The sequence below is a fragment of the Lissotriton helveticus genome, chromosome 3_1, assembly GCF_964261635.1.
Source record: "Lissotriton helveticus chromosome 3_1, aLisHel1.1, whole genome shotgun sequence".
Taxonomy (NCBI): Eukaryota; Metazoa; Chordata; class Amphibia; order Caudata; family Salamandridae; genus Lissotriton; species Lissotriton helveticus.
Window position 1 is genome coordinate 1,838,864,524 of NC_136061.1, and position 21,034 is coordinate 1,838,885,557.

Genomic DNA, 21,034 nt, shown 5'->3' on the forward strand with positions numbered 1-21,034 from the left:
GGTTTGAAGCTGTCAAGGTTCATAGTATTGAGTGAGGTTTGTACTATTGCTTGCTTATTGTTCTTGGCAAATAAAAGGAATTCTGCCTTGAATGGGTTGAGCTCCAGGTAAGCACTGGACATTCAGGTCTGAATAAGGGGCAGACAGTGTTGGAAGCTTTGGACGCCTGGAGCAGAGGATACTTTTAGGTAGATCTGTTTATCATTTGCTTGTGATGGCTTTATCTGTGAGCAGAGCCCAAAGGGGCTCCATATTAAATTATTGAAGTTAATTATAACTGGAGACAGTATGGAACCCAGGGGGCCCTGCAGGTGATAACAATGTTTTGGGACCTGAAGGTGTCTATGTGAACAAACTATGTTGACTGACGAGCTAGGGGAAGGTTTGGTGACAGACATTTGCAGTGAATCTCATTAGAGATTTTAGGGTGTGGATAAGGGTCATATGATCAACTTTGCAGCTGAGAAGGTCCAGCAATATCAGGAGGCATGTCATCTCGATCTGTGGTCAAGAGGGCATTGTCTACGACATGCAAGGTAGCAGACTCCATACTGCAGCATGATCTGAAGCCAGATTGGTAGTCATGTAGAAGCTGGTTAGCACTAAAGTGATCTTGGAGTTGAGTATAAATAGTTTTTTCAGTGATCCTGCCAACGAATTGTAGGTGAGCTATGGGGCAGTAGTTGGCCAGGTCATCGCGATCGAAAGTAGGCTTTTTAGAAATGGGAGGATCTGGCCAGTCTTGAGTGCTTACTGGAAGATGCGTTGAGTGTGGGAGGCTTCAACAATGGTGAGCAGAGATGAGAGAGCTTCCCTGGAGAGAGTTTTGAGGAAGGACGAGGGTAAGCCATTATCTTCATATGAAGTGGCTTTGAGGGAATAGGCCAGCAAGAGCTATAAGAGGCAGGGCTTGGAAGGATAGCTATTGTGGGATTCTACAAAAAGTTGTAGGCATAAGAGGATGAGGGGACTGCTTCAGGAGTGGGGTTGCTGCAGGAATTAATTATTATGAAATGTGTTCTACTTTTGTTTGTGGCTTCATTAATGGTGTTGGTATAGAACTTTACTTTGGCATAGGTGATTTGCTGTCATGTTATTAATAAGATTCAAGACAAATTAAGGACTTCTAAAACATCACACAATGTTCCTCAAACTGGTGAAGGAGTAGCAAGCAGGGTACGTTGTCATCAACAAGAGAGCAAAGGGCACTCCTGAAAAGTATACTGATGATCTGCACACCTTTTCCATATTTCTAACTCAGTGTAAAATCAATTTTTAGTGAATACCTAAGCATTTACCAGCTTTTTTTTCTTATAGATACCATGGGATTGAGCCTAAATCAGCATCCTTGTTTGCAGAATTATAACCGATTCATAAAGGATTTGAAAGTCATATTCAGAAAAGGATAAACCACACAAGAAGCCCATGTGGTGGTATTAAAATCCCTCAAGATTTAGTTTAGTATATCAATCTGCGTAAACAAATATTGCCTGAGGTGGTCTATCTGGATGGCACAGCACTGCTGCACTCTACCATGGCATTCGCAAAGAGACCACAGATGCTTTTGTACTAGTGGAAGACAGTCCTGATTCCTTAAATGAACTGTCTGATTTTACATTACAAATAGAATTTCAACAAAAAAAGGGACAACTCTGGAAGGAGGTAGACCCCACGATATATTAAAAAACACCAAGAAAGAAAACAGCTTCATGTGACACTTTGACGAACCAATGCAGATTGCTAATTTAAGAAAACATTTGACACAGGAGGAACAAGAAAGGAAAAGGTAAGAAGGTCTCTGCATTCTTTGCGGTAAAAAGCAGTGCCAGGTTTACGTAATTTCCCCAAGAGAACGGGAAACAACTTGGCATGAGCATACATTGCAAACCCAGGTCGAGCCAATGTCAGGATAACGGGTTTTCCTCTTCCAAGACACATTATTATTTCTCTGTGGAATTACCAAGCCAAGTATCCATTAGAGATCAAGGAATTAATCATTGGAGATCAACTGGCTTCTTCATGGACAAATCATTTGAACACGAGACATTGAATACTACTTTTCAGACAGAAGTACTAGAAGACGTCCAAGGGGTGGATGAAACCCCTTTAACAGCTGGCATTATCGAGTGGGAAACAGCTCCTTTAGATATGGCCACAGAGACAGGTCACATTGTAACTGTGATCTTTAACTTGATTAATGCACCCCCTCAACTATGATTTTAGGGACTACATGGATGAGAAAACATAATCCTTGAATTGATTCTGTAGTTGCGAGTACTTATTTCTCTGATCCCTTTTGTAAAGAGTATTGCTTTCCAGGAAAATGTATCACCTGAAAACAATCATCTATCCTGCATGTTGGTGTCCGTAGAATCAAAATCCACAGCAACACTAGAAGTTTATAAACAGTTTGAGAATGTTTTCAACAGGAAGGCAGCGGACACATTGCCCTTTTGCAGTCCATTTGACTGTGCAATTGATCTACAATCAAATGGTAAGATACCATCTGAGCACACTTATCCCTTAAGTCCCTGAAAAGATCAAATTCTCAAAGAATATCTATGATAAAATGTAAAAACAGGTTAATTCATCTTACTGCCTTGGGCTCTCATCTTCTTTATTCCAAAACCAGGAGGATAATATTGCCTCTCCATCAATTACTGAGACATTAATCAGATCACCACTCAAAACTGATAACCTTTGCCACTGATGTGAGTTCTATTAGGTTAATTCCCACGTGCCCAGATAGTTACAAAACTTGATTTAAGAAGATCTGGTCACTATTCAGAAGGGATATCAATGGAAGACAGTCCGTAATACTTCATATGGATATTTCAAGTATTTAGTAACCCCATTCAGGCTATGTAACATACTGGATGCCTTCCAGCATTTTTAGATTATGTAACATATTGGATGTCTTGCAGTATTTGATAAAATATACCTTGTGGGTCTTTTTATAATCATTTGTTATCATCTGAATGGTATATTAATGTTTTCTGTCTCTAGAAGAGTATATCAGATGTCATAGTCCTGAAAAGGGTAGCCACATGGACTATGAAATGGGTACAGCAGTAAGGGATTGACTCATTCCCACCATGGTTAAAGAAATTCAGAAGGCCCATTGTCCCGCTTTGCTCATCTGCTAACTAAGCACACTGACATGGGATTTGCTTTCCACTGAAGCAGTGAATAAGACACATTTTTTTCCATCTAATAAAAGCACCCATCTATCTACATCCTGATCATTCATTACCCCTCACAGTGGAAGGCAGCAAGTTATTTTGTCTTGTATTATAGGACCCATCCATAACCAGAGATATCCACAAACCCAGGAACTCTATCCTGTGGTGTATTTTCCACACACCTTATTAGCAGATTAATCAATTTACACCAGTTATGACTGTGAGTTATTAGCTGTTCATGAAGCATTTTGTTACTGGAGGCACTATTAGGAGCAGGTACTCTTTTCTCATCATTGTCTGGAATTATCACAAAAATCTTGGCTATCTGAAATCTGTGATAGCCATAAACTTGTAGGCATGGCCATTGGTCACTATTTTTATCCAATGTTTCAGTATAATATCTACTATTGTCCTTGTAATCACCATGGCAAGGCTGATGCCTTATCCAGAAAGTCTGAAGAAGCATGACCAACAGCAGAACATCATAAGATTCTTATGTTTCAAGGATACCCCAGGATGAAGCTGAGACTTCACCAACAGAGATTCGAAGACAATAGGGAAAACATCCAAAGAGAAGAACAGATTGAAGAAGAATAGGAAAAATTACAATATCAACAGTGATACTGAACATACGATGATAGACATTTCACCGGATGTATACGCACAACAGAAAATGTTACATTGGTGTCATGACAATCCAGTGTCAAGTGTCACGTCACCCTGGCATCCATAAAACACAAAAAGTGTCCATCGTAATTTATGGTGCCCAATAATGACACAAAACATTATGGTTTTATGAAACATGTTCGTGGTTATGGGTTGTGTTGGACTTGGCCCTTCTGGCAAGTTCACCCCTGAACTTTTTGCCTTTTAATGTTACCTAAGTATAGGGATTTCTGGTCTTTGCGCACTTTGACACTGTGTCTCAGTGTAAAGTGCGTGCGCTCTCTGAGTGCGTATGTGAGATCGGCCTGCCCTCCTATAGGAACGCATGGGGGATATGTGTGTCCATGGTAGTTCCTGATGTGTGAGAAGTGCAGGGTCGAGTTTGGTATGTGCGGACTCGTGTGATTAAATGCTGCGTGATGATGTGCGCGGATTTATTCTGTCTAGTGTGGAAGTGCCACTTCTAGAAGTTCGCCTGTCTGTGCAGTGAATGTGAATTGACTGTCTGGCTTGTGATTGGCTGGAGCTGGCGGGTGAGCCTGGCTCCAGGAGTCAGGATGGGTCTGCCCCGGTGGTGAATGGGGAGATCTGCATGTTGATGGCAGGGAGGAGTGCACCTGGGACCTGAATAGGGCAGGGCCTTCCTTCCACAATGCTGGCTCCACCCCCTGTGGTGTGTCTGATGTCCCTGACCCATCCTGTGAATAGGGAGAGGGGCTGAGCAAAACAAAGAGCTCAAGAACCAATTGCATCTGGTTCCCCCCTTGCCTGCACCTTTGTAGACAAAGGATTTGTGTGTATAAAAAAAGGCTGTGACCTCATGTAAAATTTTCTTGTTCTCCTACTTGAATCTACCAGGGGTGTGCTGCTGCTGGGGCCAGTGGAAGGCTTGCCTCCCTGGGCCCTGCCCTGCCCCTGGATGCCTTGGAAACTTTCTTCCTGTGGGGCCCTTCTGCCTTGCCTGGGGGGGCTGGAGGACTTTTTCTTTGCCAGGAGCTGCCTGCTCCATTTCCCTGCCCCAGGACTCCTTGGACTCCCCAGCGCATTGGGAGCACTGTATTTACATTGACCTCCCCAGCGCTATGCTTATTATTGCCAATCTTTCCCCAAAGGAGGAGAAATGCATGGGTTGGCGCAGCGCGGTGCTGCGTGTCCTGCTAGAGGGAACCCCGGCGTGAGGGGTTTCCCCATGAAGCCTCATTGCGGGTGCCCACCCCGCGGTTTTTATACTATCAGGGGGGCCTACCCCGTTCATGCCGCTTTGATCTTTTAATTACGCGGGTGCCCACCCCGCTTTCTATTTTCAATCGAGGGAGCCTGCCCCTCATTTGCCGCAGTTAGGAATTCACCGCCGCAGGCCCGGGACCCTCGGGGACACCCCGTAACGTCGCATGCAGCACCGCGCTGTGATTGGTGCGGCGCCGCGCTGTGATTGGAGGGAGTCCCCGGCTGCAGAGAGAAGCTGCCCGTGCCTCGCTGATCTCCAGAGTGATGAGGGAGATCGGGCGAAGCTGGTGTCGACTTGTGCGGGGCTCCCATGCCTGAGGGAGAGCCCCGCAGGCACCAACAAATGCTGAGGAATGCGGAGGGGGGTCGAGGCACATTGCCGGTGCCTGCCCCCGCCACTTAGGCCACAAATCTTCCCCCGCCACATTAGTGAAGCCGAGTACCGACGAAGAGTCCTTCCGCCAGTGAGGAGACTGGAACCGGTGAGTGGTTCTCTGTATGTGCCAATACGAAGCACAGTGCACTCCCTGCATCATTTCCTGAGCGGCCCCGGCCAGCAGCGGGCCTCTCCCACGAGGTTCGCTAATTATGAGGGGGCAGTGATGGCTACAGAATCAGCGGGCCAATTCCCGAGTGGGGGGGACCTGATTATTCTCCAGTACTTGACTTCGATGGGCACCTTTATTTAGAGCGCTAGAGTTTGGGGGCCTGAATATTTTAGGAGCCAGAGTGCTCCGATGCACATAGTGAGTCTCAGAGCCTATAGGGTTCCAACATGTGCAGTATTGTCCTAGAGCCTCGAAGGCTCCAACGTTGGCACAACTTGTTCTGAAGGGCTAGTGAGAGCCCCTGTCGCAGTTTTGAGTCTACAACTGCCCAGAAAGTAGTGGGCAGCTGCACCGTTTAGGTTATTTTCTTTCTAGGGACATGTCTTTGGACTCAGGAGTGAGTCGCACTCCTGCGCCCCTACTTAGGCCTTCCCCTGCTGCGCAGCACTTAGTGCCAGATGCAGCGTTTAGACCCTGTTCTTATCCTCAGCTGCCCAGCAAGTAGTGGGCAGCTGCTACGTTTAGGTTTTGGCGCAGTGGCGCAACCTGGACCTTAATGTGATTTATGTACTACTTTTTGGGTGTTCGGAAATGTACCGTGTGTAGTATGTTTTGAGCACCCTGTCTTGATACCTCTAGATTTGATAGGAGGTTGTTTTACCTGTTTAGGTAATGTTAGGGAGATTGTACTTCCCTGTGTGATTTCCGCCCCTAGTGTAAGGTTTTACTTAGGTGGTGAGGGTCTAATGTAGTTAGACTGGTGGGATACTGTGCATGATGGATTTCATGGCGCAGACTGTTGCAAGTGCAGTGATTATCAGTGTTTACTGACTGTACATCCTATGACCTATTTTACTTGTGTGTTTTAGTTCACCTTTACCAAGTTCACTTTGTGATGATCCTGACAGTGGTCCATGTGGCCATGTCAGGTGTACATAATCCCTTGTAAATATTGCCCGTGCCAGTTGGCACAATGTATATGGTGTGATTACTATCTGATGTGTTTGGATAATAAAAAGGCTATTTTTGATATAACCTTGTGTGGAGTTCCTTTTGTGGGGGGCCTGGAATGTTGTTGCTGGTGGGTGCGTGCACAAATGCTTTACACATTGCCTCCGGGATCAGCCTTACTGCTCGTGTCACTTTGCCAAGGGGGTGAGCAGGGGTTATCTTTGGAGTGTAACTTCCTTGCCCTAACTAGAGTGGTGGTTTCTGCCTGGCTTTGGCGCAAGCCTCATCCAACCAGAAATCCCATTTGTAACAGGTTTCAATTGAATTTATTGATACATTGCCACACACTCACACCACACAATTATCACTTCAGGGGCAAAAATGCAGCATCAGTGAAAGGGTGGCAGAGAACATATTTTTTTTTATTTTTCCATTCCTCTATTCCCAAAGGTGTTAGGTCCGTTAGGTATGGCTCTGATTGTTCTCCCCACCCGCTTTTTTTGTTGTTGCTATTTTCACACTGTGAAAGAGACATAGGGGCGGGGGGGGGGGTAGAAGAGTTAATGCATCATTGATTGGATAACAATACTCTGTGATTATAATTACAGACTTCCACCATGATGCCAGAATATCTCTCTCTCTCTCTCTCTCTCTCTCTCTCTCTCTCTCTCTCTCTCTCTCTCTCTCTCACCTTCCCCTTTCCCCCTAGTCACATAATCCTTAATCTTGCATATATACAAGCAGGAAGTTCGATGTTGGGGGATGGAGGAGCATGACCACTCCTGAGTCCAGACAAACAGGAGGCAAATATTTATTTTAAAAAACAAGATGGTTGCAGTGTGGAAGCACCGGATGACCTGGGGAGGTAGAGAAGCAACATACAACATGGTTGAGCTGGGGGTGCCCGAGGGAAAAACAAGAGAGCAAAAGGGAGGCAGTGCAAACTAAAGGGGAAAGCAGCAGATGGGAAAGAGAGCAACAAATACACACACTTCTTGAGTGCCTAAATGAAATGAAAAAGTAGTTCCCTAAATGCAAACAATATCAGAAGTAGACGGACACAATCAACTGGTTGAGGGTGGGACAAGCAAAAGAATAGGGAGGAAAGCCATTGAATCAAGAAGAGACTGCTGAGATAAACAATAAAATCATGAGCAAGGGACTGATGCAAATCCCACTTTGTATTGATTCAAAACAATAGTTCTGACCAACAAACAGCTAAAACTATCTGTACCCAATACTGAACAATGTAAAAGAAAATTGTCATGAACAGAGGAGTAGCTTGCAATCCTGCAGCAGATGTAGTAGCACAGAGGTCCACTGCTCCCCAGTTGTGGAGGTAATGGAAACCCATTTTCCTTTGTTGCTTAGGGGTCCATAGCACTCTTGTTATGGTATTTTGCAATAGTTTAATCACAATAAACGTGGCCCTATGCATGTATAGTTACCTGCACTTCTGCTCCTTCAGTAGTCTGCTGAGCTGAACATCCATACATACAGTTATTCTGACACATGCAGTTTGGGACACAAATCTGTATGCATATTTATCTTCTACTAATTATGTCCGTAATTTACCCTGATAGTATAGCAGACAGTGCTATCCTATCACTCTAATAAGTTGGGCAATTCAGTATACTGCATGTTACAAATATGTTCATATCTTGACCATAGGGTAATGAGGGGCAGAAATGATGTCTGTTGCTCAAGGATGGGTACCGAAGCCAAGATGGTACAGTGCCTTACCTCAATCATTTTCTAAATTATTTTCCCTGGTAGACTGGTAGGTTTGCTGCCTCGTTGGCGTTGGCTGGTAGTGGTGTTTACCCCTATCTGCCCATCCCAGAGAGACTCTAACATCTCGCCGGAACACCAGGGAAAAAAGTGAGCAACAAAATCGGGTGTGGGGCTTGCTCATTCTGGCACTAGATTTCTGCTCCACCCTAGGCACCACGCAGTTTATCTGTGCCCTTAAAAGGCATATTTGAAAAGTCACATACAATCAATCTACCTGCCTTAAGAGACAGTAATACTACTCAACAGCAGGAATAGGTTAAAAAAAGGAAAGGTGTGGGCTTCATTCCATTTTGCCATTGGGTCCCACCTTTGGACACCATAAAGCATTTCTGTCATCTAGGCGAGGCAGAATGCTGGGGTTACCTCCTTTCTGCCAGCCGATATATATCAAAATTATGCCCAAAAGGCCCACATTTCCTCTCACGTGCCATGTGGATGACTGCAGTGTTTGGGCTCTGGGTCCTGGGACAGGGACAGGAGTAGGAGTCATGGCCCGATGTCAGAATGGGCCAGACTTAACCCTAGTCTTTAAATGAAAAACAATGACGAGTCTGAACTACACATACACCACACTGCCCCGTTTGTGCCATAACTCAGCCTTAATCAGGCGAGCTCAAAACAGACTAGGGCATTGTGTCTGATTACAAATAAATGCTGTCATCAGGACATGCATGAACTCGCCTGTGCTGAAAAGAGTGCATTCGTGAAACACAGGGCTGCAAGTTGAAACCACAGCTATGTCGTTCCCTGAAGGTGGATCAGCTTCTTTTTGAAGAGGGGGAAAGACAGTGCTCTCCTGCTGCAATCCCCATGCAAGGATTCACTAGGGAGATGTACAGTGCGAAAGTGTATGGTGCCCCAAAGGGAACAAAGTCAATAAAAGTTGGAGCTGAACAGCTCCTTCTACATTTATTTTCAATTGTGTTGATGTCTGCATGCCATGCACACTGATCGTCCTTCAAAAAAAGACACCTTAGGCTCCTGAGGAAGCTCCTCCCAGCAGCAGAGGGGCAGCCCTACAAAGGGAAGTCCTCCAGGGCAGGAACCAAAGGGCTTCCCTGCCCTAAATGGAAGGATCTGATGTTTACGTTCTCTGCACTGGGAATGAGCAGGACATGAACATTATTGATTTAAGTGGTGTGCAGAGCTCTGGAGAGGGGGTGGGTCCTTTATTCTAGCCTTGCAGTGTAGCCAAATCACACAGGGAATACGATTACGTGATGACCCTGTAGAGCTGGGACATGCCATATCAGGGAACATGATCATGTTCTCCAACGGTTCAAAATGATTGATCTGCCTAGATGTGTAATCCTCAGGGTAATTGCAATGCAGCCTTTGTAACAGTTAAGCGTTCTCATCTTTTAGCCCAATTTGATTTGATCAATATCAAGGGCAGATTGATTCTCTTCTTTCCTAATGAATCTGGCCCTATCAAATTCCCTTGTTCAGTTTTTGTGCCCCTACAGTAAGCCATCTTGTGGAGGGTACCCCAGGGCTCTTACTAATCTCTTATGCCGTTTAATGTTTATATCTGTCCTCTGATCCCTGTGATGAGCTTGCTTGTCTGTACAGCAATTTCATACGCTGATTACACACTAATCCTCTGTCAGCAATGTTTTGCCAACCCTCTTCCAATTGCAACCAAAGGTAAAACTTAGGGGGCCTCATTTATGAGGCCCCTTGCGCCATCGGAAAGTCACTTTTTGTGGGCTGACCGACTAGTCCCCGCAGGGGACCCTCATAAGAGGGCGGCCCCCTTAGTGCCACAAGATGGCACACGGAGCAGCCTAGTGTCTCCGGACCCGAGTGGGTCCCGCTTGTCACTTCCGGCCGGGGCGGGGGCAGGGAGGAGTATAAAGTCCTCCCACGCCCCCCCTGACGGCCTCTTTGCCCCCTCACCCTGACGCCGTTTGCGTGCCGTCTGGATGTTCCGTCCAGAGGCATGGAGACTCTCCACTCTTTTCTTCACCCTGATGTTTTTCAGATGTGACTGGGAGCTGCGGCTCAGATCGCGCGGTGAGTGCTCTTGGGAAATGCCCCCCCCCCGCCCGCTCCCCCTTGGGGGTTGTAGCAGGGCTGGGCGGCCTGCACAGTTGCGGGCCACTTTCGGGGGGGGGGGGGTTCTGCGGCAGCTCCCGTTTGGCCACTGGGCGGCCCTGGGGGCACTGTGGATACGGCTAACGGATAAGACGGGGGCAGCTGTGCCTGCGCCCTCCGTCTTATTTTTTGTCAGGGGAGGACTCAGAGGGGCTCCGGCCTGGTCTTGCCTGCAAGGTCCCTTCCCTTTGGGGTTTGTGGCCGGTGCCTGTTTGGGATAGCCGCGAGCGAGGGGAGTCGCTGGTTTCTTTGAAGGCCCCTCCAGTGTGCGGTGCTCGTGATGGGGACCCGTTTACCCTTTTATTTTGCTCAGAGAATACCTTGGCAGCCATCACACTTTACAGCATGCGATGTCCCTCCTTATGTTTGGGCATTGCCTTCACAGTTCCTCCTGGTCGTACAGGTTCCCATGCATCCCGTTTCTTGATTTACTTCTCATTTCACATGGACATACCCAGTTTCTTTCTACATGCATGTGTGAAAATGATCGCTATGTACAGCTGCTTCTTTTATTGCTACAAGACTGCATGAGCAAGGTTCCATTTTCTGGCTTAACAATACGTGATCCCTGCAGCGAGGCCCTGCCAGTCGTGCTCGGCTTCCTCCGATTACCACCGATGCCTGTGGGTGGCGGGCAGGGGCGGGGCGGCTTCCACGCTGCCCTTTCCCATATACAGCCCCTTCTATCCATCCGTGGGTGTGTGGTTATCGGCGGAGATTGCTAGTCTCTGGCCCATGCCGCAGCTTGGCATACTTCGAAGTTTGTGGAGTGATAGGCTGCTGATGTAGGAAGGGTATTATGTGGTGTGCAAGTTATAGAGCCGTTTTAGCTCAATTGGGAGAGCGGTAGTCTGTGGAGCTTTTTGACCCTGGTTCGATCCCGGGTATCGGAAGGTGACTTTCGTCTCACTTTTATGGCTCCTACGTGCACGAGCCCCCGACTCGGGGGGCCACGTGCAATTTTGTAATGGCGCCCGCCACGGATCAAGGCCCTCGCCTCCTTCACGGGGCGGGGCCACATGAGTTTTATTAAATGGCGCCCAATTTTTTAGAATGCCCGCACCAGTCCCCGGGCGTGTTCTGGCAGCGGATTTGTCATGCAACTGTAAGTATTCACCTAGAGTGCAGCAGTTGGCCTTGTACCGAGGAGCGCCTTTTATCTTTTTCTCCCTCCTTCCTTACAATTCGCCATTTTCCTGCTGATGGCTCTACACGTAGCGCACTAGACGAGGCGCTCAATACCACCAGGCCTCAAGGTCCGCGGCTGTGGGCCTCTGCGGGCGAATTCCATGGTGTCCTTCTTTTCCAAAAGGTTGCCCCCCTTTTTGTAGCGACAAGTCCTAGATCCATCCGTAGTAGGGATGTAGTGCCGGGTTTCTATAGGACGATTTCCAGCCAAGTCACCGCAAGGGCCCGAGTGGAATCGCGCCAGTTGAGGGAAACCAGCCGCATACTGGTGCGTGCTAGTTCGATTGTATATTCACAACGTAGTTGCGCGCGGTAGTCCCCACAGCGATGTCGCATTAGAGGCCGGGTATGTGGAAAGTAGTTTGGAGGTGGCCTAGGTGCTTGTTTCGCGATGTGGCTTTGGTAGCCCTAGTCTTCAGGCCGAGGTATGAGAAGTAAGTACAAGTAGTTTCCACAGGACTGGTATTAAGTGATATGGCCCACATGTAAGGGTTCGCCCAGGCTTTGCAGTATTGTTCCTTCGCCTCTGGTGTCCTTCGCTCAGCGGCAGAACGCTGGCTCATGCCCAATTTTTACCTTCATGCCATGTGTTTGGTGAAAGTTTATGCTGTGTTGATTGTACCACTTGGTTTTATCTAGTTTTTAAGTGGGACTAGTCATCCGTGCCCAGCTAGCTGAGTCTGTTGAGGTGTTTTCTAACTTCAACACATCTCTGGTGTTCTCTCGGTGTGGGGCAGACATGGACAGAGGGTGCTTTGCAGCTTGCAGAGTACTGGGAGCTGGGGGAGTATGAGTGTTGGCAAGTGGTTGGCAGCTCGGCCAGGGGCGCGTCTGTGCTTGTTTTGCGGTAACGCTTATCTCTTCACATGGCCGGTACTTTACCTCACTGGTTCTTGGGTCTGTCTCCTCGCTTGGACCTACTGCTAGGATGCTGCGCTACATACTGAGCTGTATTCGGTAGGAATGTTCACGTCCGTCAGACGGGCTTGCCTAAGAGAAAGTGTTGCTCGAGCGACGTCACTGTCTCTCTGTAAGCTTGGAAAGGTCTCTTATGGCTACACACCCATTGGAAGCTATTGTCTTGCCGTGCGTTCCCTCGATTAATTATGCCTTTATTAGTGCTGTTTTTACAGAAGGTGTCAGGCGCTTCACTATGGGAACAGATCAGATACATGGGAGCACCATAAGTGTACACCTTATATTGCAAACGCTAAGTTCCATGAAGCATAGTGACTAAGGTGGACTTAATACTAGGAGGAGCTATCAGTGCTTTAAAAGAGGAATATGTGACATGTGTGCAAGTTACAAAAGCGTACAATGTACAAGTAGAGGTATACAAATGCAATACTTGGCAGTCTAACACAAGAACAAACGCTTCGCAAGCAATGGTGACACTTGTGCAAGTCCGTAAGCGAACACGATGTAAGAGGTAGCAAACAGTGTGTTTAATGATAAACATGACGTGTGCATGTTACTAGGAGTACATAGGCAGGTGGAAGGATGATACTGCAATATTTGGCAGACTCACTAACCACAAGAAGACTCTGGGTAGACTCTTCCATTGTCTAGGAGAATAGAACTTGCTATATAATAGGTCCTCCTTTAGATTTTAGGAGGGCATGTATGGAAGTTGGAAGTGTCTTTATAGGAAGAGAACCTTGAGGTCAGCTTGTAGGCCCGGGTTGAGGAGGTGTTCCTAGGTAGAATGATAAGGGGACGAGTTAAGTTATGAATCTAATCGCACACCCAAAGTGCAATGGGCATCATCAGACTTTAACTTTGGATTCTTGACTTAGTAGCTAGACACAACACTTCACCATTGCCTCTGGCGCTACTCAAGTGTTTGCCCCCCCCCCCTCTCCTCCCGAGAGTGTAACATGGACTAACTAGTTAGCGTAACTGTCAAACAAGCTTGGCCTTGGTAGAGTGGGGGGCATTGTTGACCCCTGCCTCAGTGCAGAGAATATTTATTGGTATATGAGGGGGTCAGGGCTTCTAAGGGATGTTTTATGTCCCATATGCAGGATCAGCGCTGGAGAACCGCCCGCCTAACAAGGCGGGCTACCCTAACTAGCAACTGGGGAATGTGGGGTTCTGGATCAGCCATCCAGGAGTGGAGTGTAACTTGTATTTATTTTAAGGCCTGGGATGAGGAGGTGTTCCTGGGTAGAAGGGTAAGGGGATGAGTTAGATGTGATTCTTTATCACACACATTGGTGTTTTGTTCATCTCCTGACTTAGCATATGAATAATTGTCTTAGCTTCAAGACACAATATACACTACTGCCCTGTCGCTACGCAAGTGTTTGTCCCACCCTACTCCGCCCAAGAATTTAATATGGACAAACTAGTTCTCGAAACTGACAATCAGGCTTGACCTTGGTAGCCTGGGGGGCATTGTTGGCCCCTGCCTCATTGCGGAGAATATATATTGGTATGTTGGGGGGAGCAGGGCTGCTAATGGATGTTTAATGTCTCACATGCAGGAACTGCGCTGGAGAGCCACCCGACCCAAAGGGGGGACAACCTGAACTTTCAACAGGTATATGGGCAATGCACACTGGGGGGGAGGGCAGTGAGCTGGTGTCTGGGACACCCATGTCCTCCCCATGAGTCATGACTGTCCCCAGAGTGGGGCGCGCAGGTTACGCACCATGGAAGGAATACATTGGTAGTCAACTGTTGAATCTGAGCAGAGCAGGTAGTTCCTGTGCAGTAACGGGATGTTTTCTCTTTTAAAACAACTGATGAGTCTGGGCAATTTGTTGATTTACTAGGAAAGGAATTGAGGGTTTGCTCTGTAAGCAATGGCAGACTGTGGGCGAACCTTGTATCCCCTGTGTTAAACTTGTAATGCTTTTCTTTTATACTAATGGCGTGTCCTCAACTTGAACTTGTATACTGCAGGGGAGAGACTCATTCCCACCTTCTCCTGCCTTAATAAGACCCAGCATTTACACAATTTTGTGATGCGTTACAGGCCTGGTAGCTACTGCCTCCGGGATAGCAATTTATTTCATTACCTTGGCCCAGTGGCACCTGGGAGCCTCACGACGGGAGCTGGATAAGAGATTATCGATCTATAGTATTAGGGGACATGTCCTTTTGACATGTACTTGAGGTTAGTACATGTAGACAGTTGGCTAATTTTCTCAAGCACATGTTACTACCAGGCGATGCATTGCATACACTTGATAGGGCTCATAGGAGTGCATTTTCGCTACGGAGTACAGCTAGCAGTTTTGTGTTAACAAGCTATGGAGTGCCCTGATCAGCTATTGTTGAGCCCCTTTACGGTGCGAAATTATACCTGGACACAATAAAATACATAAGTAAATTTTTCCTGTCATAGCTACCCACCTGTGTCAACAAGGGGGAGGGGCCCTTACCTTTTTGCCCGCCTAGTGTTGTGGGGTACACACTTGTCAACTGGTAACGTTTAACCCCACAAGGTGAGAGAGTCTGCCTGGACTTCCGTAAGTGCGGGTAGGGGCCGCCACTTCTATCTTCAGCAGCAAGTGTGGTATAGGTCACCCCACATGGGTAGCAGGGTCTGCCCTGACTTTATCAACATTGGTACTTTGTATCGACAGGATGGGGGCATGCGCTGGTTTCTACCCCTTGGGAAATATAATATTTGTTGGAACTGGTGAGTCTTAGCATAGCAGGTATCCCCTGTGCAATAATTGGGCGTTTTTCTCTTGTAAAATGACTGTGTCTGGGCAATGTGTTTGTCCCTGGACAATAACTGGTGTGTTCTCTTGGAATCAAAATCATGAACCCCCCTGTGCCATAATTGTATTGTGTCTTCCGTTAAAAATTTGGGGAGTCGGGGCTAATCTTGCATCCCCCGGGAGAGGATGGAATGTGTTCTTTTATACAACAACTAGTGCTCAAGTAAGGGACTCGGATCCTGGCGAGCGAGGTAGCAATTTGCTTACCTGTCTATGCTGGGTTTGGGCTGTTTTCATGGATCTGTTCTCTCTTCCAGATACGCACTGGTTTCGTCCTATGAAGGACAAACCACGCCTTCTGGCTAGCCTGCCAGGGCGCGGAGCAGGTACAGGGGAAGAACACACTGGGGCCAGTGTGTGGGGCCCTGGGTCAGCACGCCCAGGATTGGAGTACAACCTTTTTTCTGTTTACAGGACAGACATTCGGATCAAGCACACAGGCACCACTCTGAAAAGAACTTTTAGGGCCGTCAGAGTTGGTATTAAAGGGGGCGAGCTTGTCGCACTATAGTGCCAGATGGTATAGTACCTTGGGCAGGTACCAAGGGTTAAACTCAGGTACAAGTGGCAATATCTCCTCAAGCACATGTGACTAGCTGGCTATGTGTTTGTATCCACTGGATAGGGTTCAGAGGAGTGCTTTTTTTTTTATAAGTGCAGCTTGTAATACGGTTTTATCAGCTATTATCTTGGTTTTAGGTAACTATTGTTGAACACCTTTCACTTGCTGTGGGAAAATACTTTGGGACACACTAAAATTATAATAATATTTATCTTCTGGTCATAGCAATTACACCTGTATCGCACAGGACGGAGGGGCCCTTCCAGTTCTCCTCGCATGCTTGGTTGCTGGATAAACATACGCAATTTGGTAAAGGTTTAACCCACGCAGGTTAGAAGGTCAGGAGGGGCGGATAGGGACCGCCTCTGCTACTTTCAGTAACGAGTTCACCGGTACTCAATTTACCAAGGTTGTTGTATCTGTGCGCAGCACCGTCCGTCGATTGTCACTAAGTAACACTGTCTGGTTTTCAGATAGGACCACTACAACAGGCACGGAGTAAGTCTAGATCTTTGGTGACGTTTGCCTTTGGATTTAACGGCTTGTTTTAATTCTGGTGCCCAGAATAATCTTCTCTTGTTGGCACGTTTCGGCCAGATAGGGTTGTGTCTTTGCAGGAGGGCCTACTATTGTGTTGGCTGGGTTTTACTTGTAGGGTCCAGATGTGGGCAGGTAACAACTAAAGCCCTATTCGAACTGCAGGGGTTTTTTCACGCAGTGGAGGGCCCTGGGCTAGGTGCACTGGTAATAGTACGACCTGAGACAGTATTTAGTTAGTGGTGATTCAGGTTTTAGGGGGGAGATCTTAGGCAGTATTTACATACAGGGAAGTGCGTGGTGAGAAGATAATAGTGTCCCAAGCTGCACAACATGGTATAGGCATTTGGATCAGGCGCTTGCTATTAGCCACCTTGGGTCCAATGAGTGCCCAAACGGGGCGACGTGTTCTGTTTACACAAGCAGGCGAGTTCGGCATGGGCTTAGCTAAGCTGCGGCCAGGCAAGGGGCTTGTCCCAAGTACGGTGAGAATATCAAGGGTTGCAGGCAGGCACTAAGAAATGGATCCTCGAGACCATCTAGGACAGACATAAACTCCAGCCCTATTGCCAGGCATTGGCAGAAGCTGCCAGATAGTTTGTGGGTTGGGGTGCAAGACACTGAGGGGAACATGGGGTCAGAACATAACTTGGGTGTAAAGATGGAAGTAGGAGTGTTCAGCTTTTTCCTGCTCAAGAGGGGGCAAGTTATCGTCATGTCTGCCCCCCCCCCCCCTCTTCTCACGGGTAGCATGCAAGGACACCAGTTCTCAGGTCACATCCCCATGGCAGGTTAATCACCAAAGGGGGGAAGGGGGGGACCGCCTTTGCTGGCCTTGCCAGGACAGGGATAGCCATTCACACTATCCAGAGCATGTAGAGGAGATAAAGGTTAGAAACTCAGACTGGGGAGTCTGGGCCATGAAACCCCTCGCTAGAGCGTCGGGGGGCATCAGGCTGGAAGGTGTCTTTGTGGGACGGGCAGGGCATTAAAGGGCTGCAGCACGTGACACAGCATTCGCGTTTCACGGATGGGTCCCAGTGGATACACCAAAAAGACTGAAGCGAAAAGTGTGGCTCACAATTGTGCAGTTCGACACCATCTTTCGTGTAGGTATCAGGGTCACAGGTGGATGCACCAGTATAAGCATGGCCCGATTCTTGATGGTTATGGGAGTGGCCCTAGAAATAGCAGGAAGTAAGTAGGAATGCCGGCCTTGGTGGGGGGCCCTGGCTGCGACGGTCACCACACCCAGGGCTGTGGAGGAGTTACAGGGTGATCCAGAGGCGGAAAGGTACTTAGGGGTACCCTCTTCAGGAGCACAAAGGATGCTGAGGCCTAATATCTCCATGAAGTCTGTGCGGTGGACCCTGGGGTGCGACGGCGCCCCGTTATCCTACGGGCGGTTGGAAACCTGTGCAACCGGGGGTCGCTTGAACGCTCCGCCCCTCGTAGGGGGGGGGCGTGAGCAAGAGGGTGGACCGATGGTTCACCGGAAGTGGGAGTGGCTACCCACTCACCACAACCGCTAAGCACCAATTGGCTAAGGCCACGATGCAAGTTTGGCCCATCAGGTGGTAGGCGGCGAGGGGCGGCTTGCCTGTGGATCGCCTGTAAGATAACCTACCTTGTTGGCATATTGTTATGCAAATAAACCTGCAGCAATTTTTTCCCAACAAAAAAGTTGTCTTGTCTGCTTATTTCATGCTACATGTATGTTGCTGCGGGAGGGATGGTCAGTGGGCCGATATTGGCACTATGTGACGTTCCGTGGCGCAGAAGCCTGCGTGATATTTATCAGGCAGCACTCAGACACTTTTTTTGGCTTAATGTTGCCTGATAAATATCAGTCCCTTTAACGCAGTGTTCTGAGTTAAAGGGGCGTGCAAAGGGTGTTGCTGGGGGCATTCCCAGCAACACCCACAGCCTTTTGACACTGCCCCAGATTTACGAGAAATGGTAAGTCTGAGGCAGTGCCAAAAGCTTACACCTCACCAGGGGAGGCGTAAGGGAGGTGCAACGGGTAGAAACATATTTATTTCTCCTCGTTTTCCCTTTTTATATGTGTGCTGCATTCTACAGCACACATAGAAAGAGGAAAAGCCTTTTGTGATTATTTTTGTACAGAAAGGTTTCCCTTCCTGTACAAAAATAATTATCCCCGCAACGCAGGGCACCATTGTGCAAAGGTGCCTGCGTCGCAGGCAGCCCATTGTGTGCCGGGGCAGGGGAAAAGGACAGGAATGCGCCGTATCTTATAGATACGGCACATTCCTGCCCTTTTCGTTTGCCGTAGGGAAGCGCAGCAGGAAGGCCTGGTGCGCTTCCCTACGGTAAAACCTCATAAATGAGGCCCAGGGTCTTTTAGTTGAGCATTAGCTTTCTCTTACAATCCAAATTAATTGGATTTTTTCTTCTTGCTCCTATTTCTTAAAGCTCTTGAAAAAGATCCTTGTTTATAAGCTTTGCCTGCATAGCACTTGTGCTGCGCTTCTGAAATCTCATGTAATCAATATACATCTTAAAATGGCCTTTTATCCTGCCCTTACTTTTCAATCTTTTGTGGGCTTGCCACTTTGTTTTCCTTGGTTTATGTTGGTTGTAGCATGATAGTTCCTGATGTTCTTCTTGTTTTTCTTGTCAGTGGAGCTCGACCCGAATACTCTTTTGTTACTTTTCATACGCTTTTTTCGGCCTACTTTTTTCTCTGTGAGAAATCATGTCGCCCGACCTCATGTGATTTTTGCTGCTGTGCTTCTTACAAATCTAAATATTGATCTGGAATATTTTAAACATTTTTTGGGGGGTGCAAGTTCTTTGTATATGTTTAAACTGAGCGTTTAGCTTAGTAAGCTAGTTGTTTTCTATACAAAGTGGCATGTTTTGTTATTTCTTTTACACCGAGTGTTGCTAACTCGCAACTCATGTGGTGCCTCAGCCACAGATCGCCCTCCCTCACACTGTCACTGCTTTTCCCTTCATTGTTTATCACTCATCGGTGTGTGTAGCAACATTCAATTAAAAGAACATGTTGCGCTTTGTATCCAGAGCCCGGCCTTGTTCTAAGAATGAAAGCTTAGACATTGTTTGCACAGGGCTCTGTTTTATCAAATCCTTCGCTTAGTGGGTGCATTTTGAACTGAATGCCTGCCCGGAGAAGAGCTCTAGGTCTGACTTAACAGCTAGATGTCTGTGCTTGTGAATATTCAAGGTAGGTACAACATATGATTACACCGTCACTGGCTTTTGAAAATCTTCCATTAGTCTGAAGTTTTAGGAATATAAAGAACTGCAAAAAACGTGCAGTTCATGCTTTTCCTTTGGGTGATTGTAAAAACAACGAAATCTCCCAAATCAAACTGCAATTTAACTCCAAATCACACCAGACATAGAGGGAGAGAGATTTTGGCATTAGGGTCAGAGCTGCGACTTGGGAATTGGGAAACTGTGTTTAAGTCTGGCGTATCCTCAATATTCTGTGATTCCCAGTAGATCACTTAACCTGTGCCTATAAAAATAATTTAATGTAACATTGTGTAATGTAACTGGTGCTCATGTAAATTGCTAAGATTACTTCATGAGAATTTGCACTACATAAAACTGCAAAATACGAAAAGCATTGGCAAAGCCAATCGGTTCCACATCAACAAAATATATTGGTTTTGTCAATGTTTTTTTAGACCTGTCACCCAGCAGCATTTCTTAAAGTTAAAAGAAAAACACCATGACGTGGTCACTGTTGGTCACGTCATTGCTCTTTTTTTAAAAAACTATAAGGCATGTTGTACAGCACCCAGCGCCGCTTGGCAACCTGTCATAAAAAAACTAGAAAAAACCAATAGATTTTTTCATTTTAATTTACAACTAAAATGGAGACCGGTTCCTCGCCCTGAGGATTATCACACCGCTTCTTCTGCTGGGTTCTCAATGTTTACGTGTAACAAGGCAGGTAGCAGGATGGTGCTCGATGCCGCCAACTACAATGGGCTTTTGCAGACCATGGCCTGTCACATGTCAGAGGTGAGCGCATTCTCGAGGCAGTGTGCAGGAAATGTGTGTCTTGAATACATGGCCAATGTGAGAGGAGCAGAAAACTTGCAGGAAATGTCTGCGATAGAGACAGCTTTGCCATGTTTTTGCCTTCCTTGGTTATGCTGCATTGTTTTTTTTTGGTAGGCATTTACCAGATATACAGAAATGCTCAGATTTGGAGCATGTTCTTTCAATGTATTTTTGCCCATTCCTTCCCCCCATTAGAACTGTGCCTGATGTCAGTTAATTTCTTTTTGGATAAGAATAAACCCGGAGGTAACAGGTAGCTGCATGCAGCATTACGCTGCAAAACATTGTAGCTTGCAAATTGTTAAGATTGTGTTGATTTCTGCAGGTTATGTCTCTGAAATGGGCTGGAGTTCCTCCTCCTCCTCAGTGTACCGTCCTATGGACCTGTAGCTGTAAATATAGCATGCAGGCATAGTTTTAGAAAGGGCAGAATGGGTTAAAATATTGAGACAGATTATGTAATTCACCAGTGAATTTTCAGGCTAA

General features: G+C 47.0%; 1 protein-coding gene across 1 annotated transcript in view; it reads right to left on the bottom strand.

The window, feature by feature from the left end:
* The window catches only part of LOC144823882 (mucin-5AC-like), a 663,881-nt gene that overhangs the window by 486,080 nt on the left and 156,767 nt on the right, over window positions 1-21,034 (bottom strand). The window lies entirely within an intron of this gene.